This window comes from Cervus canadensis, chromosome 3 (genome assembly GCF_019320065.1).
Source record: "Cervus canadensis isolate Bull #8, Minnesota chromosome 3, ASM1932006v1, whole genome shotgun sequence".
Taxonomy (NCBI): domain Eukaryota; kingdom Metazoa; phylum Chordata; class Mammalia; order Artiodactyla; family Cervidae; genus Cervus; species Cervus canadensis.
Window position 1 is genome coordinate 95,443,844 of NC_057388.1, and position 10,080 is coordinate 95,453,923.

Here is a 10,080-nt window from a genome sequence, read left to right on the forward strand (position 1 = left end):
CCAGATGGTTCCAGTCTATGAGCGTGTGGATGATTTAGTAGCCTGGTTGTGATAATTTCAAGCATTTCATGATTGGCTTAGAGGTTGAATTGCAAAAGTAGCAACTGATATAAGACCTTTCTCCTATTAAAGGACAATTGAAGGATGTCCAGGGCTCTTCCATCATGTGACTTCACTTAGCTTAACATGGAAAATTATTGTTCTACAAATCCAAGTCTTGTTTTGATATCCTTCTGTGCAACCCTTTGAAACAAAGTGGTGTAGTATGTCCAAAGGAAACTGCTAATTTGGGGAATGTGCAAAATCATCTTAAAAATGTCTTTCTTAATATTTATTTTTAAAATTGAATTTAGTATTACTTAGCTGAAAAAACAAAAATAGATAGAAAAAGCTCCTAGAAAAGCCAACACCAAGTAACAATTTCTTACTAATTCCAAGCTGTAAACACTCCTAGCCTTTTCTTTTTCCTTGAAAATTCCAGAAAGGGAATGCTTAGCTTATTTTCTTCCTTTTTTTTAACTTAAACTACAGGATTAAAAGACTCTTAATTTTGGTTATCTCAATTGCTTTCTTTATTCGAATATCTCTATAGCTAATGCACACAGAGGGATATCAGGTTTCTGAAGTCCTAGGTGTTCCATTTCAAAGAGCCTCATTGTACATAAGCATTGAGCTTTATTGTAGCATGATTCTGTGTAAATTTCCACTTTCTATGAGCAGGATATAGTCCTGGCAGGGAGTCTATTTGGTGTGGATATTCTAAATTTAATCTCCTTTCCAGTCTCTTCTATGAAATTCATCTATTTAAGCTTCCTGTTTCTTTCTACCAGGGTCAGTTTTGCTAAACAACAATTTCCTAGGAAAATATTTCCTTTAAGTTTCCATATATGTTGCACTAAAACTGTCTATAATATTTTTATGTACATCTAAATTTATATCTTCTGTCTCTGTGGCTGTGTCTCCTTTCTTAGCTAATAGTCAATATTCTGTGTCTTCTCCCTTTATTGTTTATTAGATTTGTTAGCATCTAAACAGAGAAGGGCTCTTAAAGGAGGAGTTACACAACAGAGTGCTGATGAGAATCAGACACTCCTTCCATAGCAGTAGGTGTCAGAGAACAGTGAGGTGGATTCTACTTCTCTACACTGCCAAGTTGTTATTCATATGGCAAAGCCCAGGAGGAGATACACCCTTCTCCTATATGCTGATGTGTGGGAAATGAGGCAGTGAGAAGCAGGGCCACAGCCTATCAAACACTGAATGAAAATCAATAATAATGGGATGAGGAGTTCACTGTGTATAAAGATAGGCTGTGACTATTCAAATATAAAATTGAATCAACATTTTTTATTAGAGAAAATGCTTTATGCTCATATGTTCTTGAAAATTAAGTAAAATAAAATCAATGTGAAGTAATGTTGGGCTAAAGAGACCTAACTATGTCCATAATTCTGAGCATGTGCCCTAAGTTCATAAGCATGGAAAACTAATGTATTCAACTGCACATGATTCTAAATGCTTCTAGGCTTTATCCCTTTGATTGCCTGATAGACAAGTGCCAGGAGGAGGAAGAACAGATTCTCAGGCTCCTTGAAACCCAGATAGATTTCTTTCTAAATCACTGTTATTATCCAGGTCCAGAAAATCTGAATATGGTGATAAGAGGAGGAGCTGAGGAAAGAGAGAGAGAAAGGACAAAAATATTCAAAATTATATGTATGAGAATGGAGGCTAACATGAAGAATGAAAAAAAAAAGACAGTTGCAGAAGAGTACACGTATAACTTGTTGGAACACCAGTAGTATTCCTTGAAAGGCTAGGGGAATTCCAGATCAAAAAAAGTCTTTGCCTGGCTTCTGAGAATACAGAAAAGGAGACTGAAGGGGATAGAGCTGCCCTGAATCTACCAAGAAGCATGAGATATAAAGAGCGTAAGATGACTTACCTTAGGACAGCTCCTTTGATTTCCCCAAAACCAGTATGAGGTTGAGAGTGTAAAAAATAATCCTTATATTTTGAGTTCTGGGACCCATCCAAAACAATGAAATCATTAAAAATTTACATTTCTTAAAAAAAATGCAATGAGACATTCTTATGATCACCTTGAATTGAATCACAAAACCAGGAAGATTTGGCTGGTTTCTATTTCCCTGAGATTAGCAAGAAGAATTAACTGATGATGGTGGAGAGATGTTTATCTTACAGGCAATGACCATGTGTCAGAGTTACATCAAGGGGACTTTCTGCCCCAGGTGAGAAGAGGCAGTAAATAATCCCCAAGTGTCCTTTCAGCTCTAAACTCTATGTTTCTAATTTGGTCATATACTGTGGCCTCACTTCATTTTTATCTTCCACAAATATGAAAATAAATCTTTTTGAAAAGAGATAGAATTTTTCCTAAATTAAAACAAAAAGTGAAACTAGAACACAGAATACATCAAGGCTGTTTATTGTCACTCTGCTTATTTAACTTATGTGCAGAGTACATCATGTGAAATGCTGGGCTGAATCACAAGCTGGAATCAAGATTGCAGGAGAAATATCAACAACCTCAAATATGCAGATGATACCACTGTAATGACATAAAGTGAACAGCAACTGAAGACCCACTTGATGAGCGTGAAAGAGGAGAGTGAAAAAGTTGGCTTAAAACTCAACAGTCAAAAAACTAGGATCATGGCATCCTGTCCCATCACTTCATGACAAATAGATGGGGAAAAAGTGGAAACAGTGACAGACTTTATTTTCCTGAGCTCCAAAATCACTGTGAATATTGACTGCAGCCACGAAATTAAAAGATGCTTGTTCCTTAGAAGACAAGCTATGACAAATCTAGACAGCCTATTCAAAAGCAGAGACATCACTTTGCCAACAAAGATCCATATAGTCAAAGCTATGGTTTTTCCAGCAGTCATGTAAGAATGTGAGAGTTGGACCATAAAGAAGGCTGAGCATCAAAGAATTCATGCTTTTGAATTGTAGTGTTGGAGAAGACGCTTGAGAGTCCCTGGACAACAAAGAGATCAAACCAGTCAATCCTGAAGGAAATCAACCCTGAATATTCACTGGAAGGACTGATGCAGAAGCTGAAGCTCCAAACATTTGGCCACCTGATGTGAAGAGCCAACTCATTGGGAAAGACTCTGATGCTGGGAAAGATTGAGGGCAGGAGGAGAAGGAGGTGACAGAGGATAAGATGGTTGGACGGCATCACCAACTCAATGGACATGATTCTGAGCAAACTCTGAGAGATAGTGAAGGATTGGTGTGCTGCAGCCCATGGACTCGCAAAGAGTGGGACACAACTTAGAGACTGAACAACAACAGGAACACAGAATAATTTTTATGATCCAATCTATGACATCATTGTTAATATGGTGGTTCAGACTCCTGTACAGACTTTTCTCCTCCCTTTCTTTCTTATGAAGGAGAAGAAAACTGACCTGGAAATTTTTAGACTTCTATAATTATTATACATTCACAGAGACCACATTTTATTATACTGCAAAATAGTATCACTATCTATCTTTGTACACAAATATTTGGAGCAGAATTAGTAGAATAGCATGCTTTGCCTTTTAGTGGTTTTATATTTAGTTGTGTATGTATGTATCTGCTCCTAAGGACAGGTCTTGACCACTTTCCAAGCCTAGAATCTAGAATTCCTCAGTGCAATAAGTTTAGTTGAATAAACTTCAATCAGCTTTATAAACGTATGTTTCTTCTATTTAGTAAGTAAAATTCTACAGATGCCTCAAAACATTTCATTCATGCCTAAATTGGCAAGAATGTTCTCCTTCCTTTTGGCAAATATCCTTCTCACTGAGGTTTGTGCAGAACTAATGCCAAACTTACTTACTGTGGTTAGCTTGTGTTTGTGAAACAAGCTTATCATCCACAATGAACACATGGCTTTTAGACATAGGAATTAATCAGTGCTGGAGAGACAGGCTCCTGGCTTAGATTCTGGGCTTCCTGCTTGCATAAGCTTGCTTTTGGGATCTATTACACAAAGCAGAATCCAGGGTTGCAGAGCACAGAATCCCACGCACAGTTCTCTGTCAGCCTTAAACTTTGCAGAAAAATGTCTGTTTTGGGTGGAAAATAGTGAGAAACACGGATGGATAGATAAAACTGAACTAGGAATATAGCTATTTCACAGGGCTAATATAAAAAGCAAATAGAATATTAAATGTGAAAATACTTTAATAATGTGTGTTCTACCTTATTTAAAAAGAAGTTAAAAATGTTTATAGTGACACATAAAATATGGCAAGATATCCTACATTTGAAATTGATGAGAAAAAAAAGTACATAGAAACATGTAAGGTATCCAAGAAAGAAGTTTATATAAGCTTTGTGTCCTTGCTACTGGTTTTCAACAAAATCAGATTTTATCATTTTATCTGTTAACACATAGAAGAATATCTGATTGATACTGCAGTGCCCAATGTCCATATAATTAAATTGCTTAAGAGAAGCACAGTTATTGCCTAGGTTATGGTAGTAAGAAATTTCTTCCCTGGGTCTTCCAAAATAGAACAATCTTGACTACAGTGAGCAAAACACCCTCCTTAACAACTTACCAACATTTTCTTAGCCTAACTGTGCCACGTTGTGATACATCCAAGCTATTCTGGAAGGGCCAATGGCATGCACAAGGTTTGCAGGTCTGTGCTGGTTTGTCTCTATCCACACTGCAATGCCAGGAGAAAATGAACGGATTGTTGTTAAAACACTCTGCAAAGTAGAAAGCAAAGTAGTATGTAAATGCAAGATACAATAATTTTCACTATCATTATGACTTTGCAAGCCAGGTGGTAAATTTGAGACTCAATCCAATCAGCAATAGGAAATCTACAATATTGTTAACAAGGAAGGCTATAGTAAATCTTGTTTTCCTTTTGTTTCCCTTTTGCTGGGAAGCAATTTTCCTCCTGAATAGGTATCAGTCTTCCATAGAAGTATCCAAACGAGGACAGTAATCATTGATTTTACATACAAGCGCTAAGGTAATGACTCAGAACTTCTGGATTTCTTCCCTATCAGGGACAGGCAGATTTTCACAGTAAGGACAGATAATTTATTTGTGCAACAAAAGCAGAAAATAGAAAATTAAAAATACTGAATACTTGAGAATGTTATCTGCATATTTAAATGTAGCTATATGTGACATTTTAGAAAACACTAGTAATGCAAACCAAATATAGATATTGTGTTGTAATGACATCTGTCACCAAGGTTCCTTGTTTCAATATTTTATAAGAATAGTCTCTATAGTATTGACATTAATGCAAGATACATCTTTTGAAATTACATGTCTTCTCTCTCTAAAGATACTACCCATTTTACTCTTACATTTACTAGGACTAGAAAGGAAGAGTTTCATTTGTTTGTTTGCTCTTCTAAAATTTTAAATGGCTTTTTCTTGGTTACTGAATAGGAAGAGACAAAACAAAATGTTTCTTATGTATTTACTAAATATATTTTAGGCCTTTACTATGAACCAGGCACTAGGTCTAAAACTGTCATCATTTAAAATAATGGTAATAGCAAAAATAATCATCCAACTACTGTACTAAGTTCTTTACGTGCATTATCTCATTTTAGCATCATGGAAAGCCTATGAACAGTTACTGTTATCGTTTCCATTTAAGAGATGAAAAAATGATGCACAGAGAGGTTAACTAACTTTTCAAAAGTCACAGAGCTAGTTAGCTACAAAAATGACTATGCAGTTTTATTTTGACTCTGTAGTTTAAGCTTTTAACTATGATGATAAAGAGGCATATGACTTCCTGATATAAACTCAGAAATAGAAAGAACAAGTGGTAGGATATGAAGAAACTTGGGGAATATAGCATTTTGAGGGAGGACAATTCCAGTATCATAAAAAGACTCTGTGGAGAAGATTAAAGCTGACTCCCAAAGAACATGCACGATTAAGTCTGGTGAAGGAGCAGTGGGGAAGGAGGACAGGGTATTCTAGATAAAGCAAATGACATATCTCTGCCATAGCTGAGAACTAGATCTAAATTTAGGATAAGATACAGTGAAGAAAGCAGTAATGTAAAAAAAGAAATAAGCTAAACAATCCAGTGTCTATAAAGAAATGTAGTGCATTGTCAAGGCAATCTTTGAAAACAAAACAGTAGTCCATTAGTGAGAAAAATAATATGACATTTCATTATATTGAGATCTAAAGATATAAATTATGTTTAATTTTTCCTCTCCTCTATGATGTACATTACACATTTATTCATTCCCAATAGAGCTTAAAGTGCCTTGAAGGACTTTCTCACCTCCAACAGCTTATCCTTCTGCTTTATTTAGTAGTCTTATCCACTGACACTTGAAATATTGTACTAATTAAAGTGCTGGCACTTTAGGGGTGCTGTGAAATTTCTCCTAGAAAAGGGCCCTCTTGTCTTTCTCATTATGAAACCAGGAAAAAGGTTTAGGGACTCATCAAATTTCAAATCTTTTTAAAGCCTCTAGCAATTCATCCTGTAATCATTCCTATGAATGACTGTCAGATCTGGGGTTAGAAATCACCATGCTCCATCTAAAGGTTAGCGTTTTCAGCATTTTTATGCTTTTCAAAATTTCCATAAGACGATAAATGCTGAAGGATCAGTAAGCTCAACAGCTTGGACACCCACTGCTGCCACACAGGCGTGTGAAATTCCTCCATCTGACTCAGAATTAGAGATGTAAAATTGTCATCTAGCTCAGGATTAGAGCTTGGCATTAAATGTATTTATAATTTGTGTTAGCAGAAACTGTGGGCTTGGAAAATCTTTGCTGGAAAACTGGAATTCTTCAAAGAAATTCCAACAAGCAAAAAGGGTTCTGAGCACAATATGTAAATATGGAGGAAACAGTCCATCTGCTGATTATCTTCAAATTACTTATATATAGATACAGCTATTTTAGTCAAAAGTTAACAATAGAGACATCACTGTACCAACAAAAATAATAAATAAATAAAATATATTTTAACTGGTAAAAAAAAAGTCAACAATACCTTGCATCCTTATTTACATAGGGAAGCAATCTTGTGGTTTTATCTCTTTCTACTTCTCACTGCTAAAACTCCATCCTTACTTTTTTCTAATCAGTTGTCTAACTTGTATATCAACACAGCACAAATTCATTTATTCATTTAAGAAATATTTGTGATATGCCTATTATAAAAGAGGCAAACTGCTAGAAAAATGAGTATATAATTTTGAACAAAATAATATGGTTCAAGCAAACAAGGGCACTGTGAAACCCCTGCATTGGGACAGATCCTAGTATATTCAAGAACATGAAAGGATCCCCATTCCCTTGTTGCCTCATGAAGATGGTGAGGATGGACATGAGGTAAGGCTGGTGAAAAGGCAGAGCCAGAGCACAAAAGCTAGATTTCCCTACCTGCCACACCTGCAACTAGTAAGACAAAATACAACTTGGTAATCAAGATAAAACTTTAATAGAAAAGGTGAAGCTAAAAAATGATATCTCCTCCAAATTCCAGTTATTTTATATACCCTTTCTAATTAATTATATTTCAGACTTTGATTTATAGTTGGGATTAATTTGTGTAGTTTTGGAAAGAAATACAATTAGTGCTAAAATGTAATGTACTGGGAGAGATGGCTCTTCCTGTCATGGTGAGGTAGATCAGTTGTCACCGGGGTTTTGAATTCAACATTTGAAAAATGACATATGATGGTTATTTTTCTCTTTTGGTGGTTGGATTTTTATTTGGCCAAATAAGGTAATTTCAAATAAAATAACCTATTGTTTCACAAAATGAAGGAAAATTTTACAACAAAAATTAGGAAAGGTATCATTTCAGAATCTTAAAATTAGATTACTTTTATGGCAAATTAATGAAATGTCTTTATTTTTCTCATTTCCCTTCAAACCCAATATATCCTCTCCATTGACCAAGTAGCCAACATTTAGTAGCTATTAACATACATGGTGTTCCATGAGGAATCAGGCAACAAAATTATGAGTTACATATCCTAAATTCTGATGTGTAACTCTCAGTATAAAATGTTCACATAAAATTCTAGTAATGTGTCAGTTCCTGAAGTAGACATCACATTCTCTGAGAATTGGAAGAGGGATGGTTCACTGGGCATGGTGTTGGAGCTCCAAGTAGCCCTTAGGTGGAGACAAATTGAGAAGTTAGCATGAAAAATACCACTTAATAAGAATGTGCCTCAAGAACACCAGAATCAAAATGAGATGCTTGCTGTAAAATACATGGAATTCAGCAGGTGGCAGGAATACTAAGACATGCTGAAGCTCATGAAGAGCAGTCGGTTCATAAGAATGTAATACTATTTTACCAAGAGCAAAGATTTAGCAGAAACAGTCCTTCTTGGCTTAAACAAGGGACCTTGCATAGCTCTCAGCAGGAGACTTGTCTAGGGTTTTCTCTATTTTGTGTTTAATTGCTGTAGCTCAGTACTATGTGGTTGGAACCACCCATTCTGTGACTGACATTTAAACTGGCTTAGTTATAATTATATCTTTTTTCTTGAAGGGAAATGTCCCTTATAGAAGAGCATGTCTTCTGACCTAATGCAAAGCTGGCAAAAGGTATGACTTTAATGACTTTTATGAGGTTAGATTAATTAGAAACATACATATATATATATATATATATATATATATACACACACACACATACACATACATATATAATTTCTCAGCTTTCTTATACTCAAAACTCCTTGTCTTTGCAAAGGAATTGAGGCCTTGAACATCAATGCAATCAATTGTTCCTTCTCTCTGCAGACCTGACCAAAAATTTTCTCCTCCTAATTTTCTCTGTTCTCCCTCTTAGAATCCAGTTGTTCAGTTATTTTAGCTTGACCCCAGAGGTATCTTATTTTCTTCTCTCTCATTTTTCTATTCTTTGTTTTATTGGTCCATTCCATTGGAGAATTTTGCATATTATTTATTTATAAATATGTATACATGTATAAATATAATACTGAATTATACAAATCTGCCATCATATTCTTACTTTCTAAAGTTTTTAAAGTAAATCCTATAATTTTTACAATATTATCTTTTATTTCATGGATCCAATCATTTTTTTAAACCTCTGAGTGTCTGTGGTCATTCACTTAATCTAATTTGGAACTGTTTTTCCCAAAATTCCCTTTCCTTTATTGTCCTTGGTTAGAGTTGCCAGCTTACCAAGTGCAGCTCACAAATGTTATCCCTGATCTTCTGGCTACTCTGGGTAGCCAGGCTACAGACACTCTAATTTCTGCCAGATCTCTTTCTTCAAACTCTCGAAGTCCCAGTCTCAGCACAAATGCAGTTCATAGCAAATAGTACCAACTTTTCTCCAGGAAGTGGACCATTGATGCCGAAGGCAATTAGTCAGGTTACACGTTTCCCTTGTGGTTCTAGTTTGCCCTGCTGTCTTCTGCTTCTCATTCAACTTTTCTTCCCAACTGCTAACACTTCTGACCAGAATTTAGCTCCACAAGAGATGCATAGGCAACAGTTTTCCATAGACATTTTCTTCTTTTGTGTTAGTGTAAGAACTAATTTCTGCAACAGAAGGCTTTTCTACATCACTAGTTGTGGTTCTGCTGCCCTGCATGAACTCTCTGTCCTTTTGGAAGATAGAGAGGAAAAATGAAAAAGATCTAAGAATGGAAATTGACCAGAGAAACTGAAAACTATTTATTATTCAAATATAAACAGCAAATATTGATTTAAGCAAGGGATCTGTTAACTAAATTCTGAAGATAGGAAATAGGCTTCAAATTCTCATTTTTCATATTAAGACATTAAGAGATAATATCTAAACCTGAAAATAGGGATATATTAATATAAATGTTGGCTATAATCAGTAAGGTGGTGAAACTGACTGTAAAATGAAGGAGGAGGGAAAGATTTGCCCATACACACAAAGCAAAAACAGTGAAAAAAATAGGACAGTTTAAAACCAACTGGCATGTATAAGACATCACAGAAGATAAATATATGATTCTCTGTATAATTTGCATTGTTGAAGTATAATTTGCCTTACACAAGCTTGGAAGAAAAGTGGTTAGC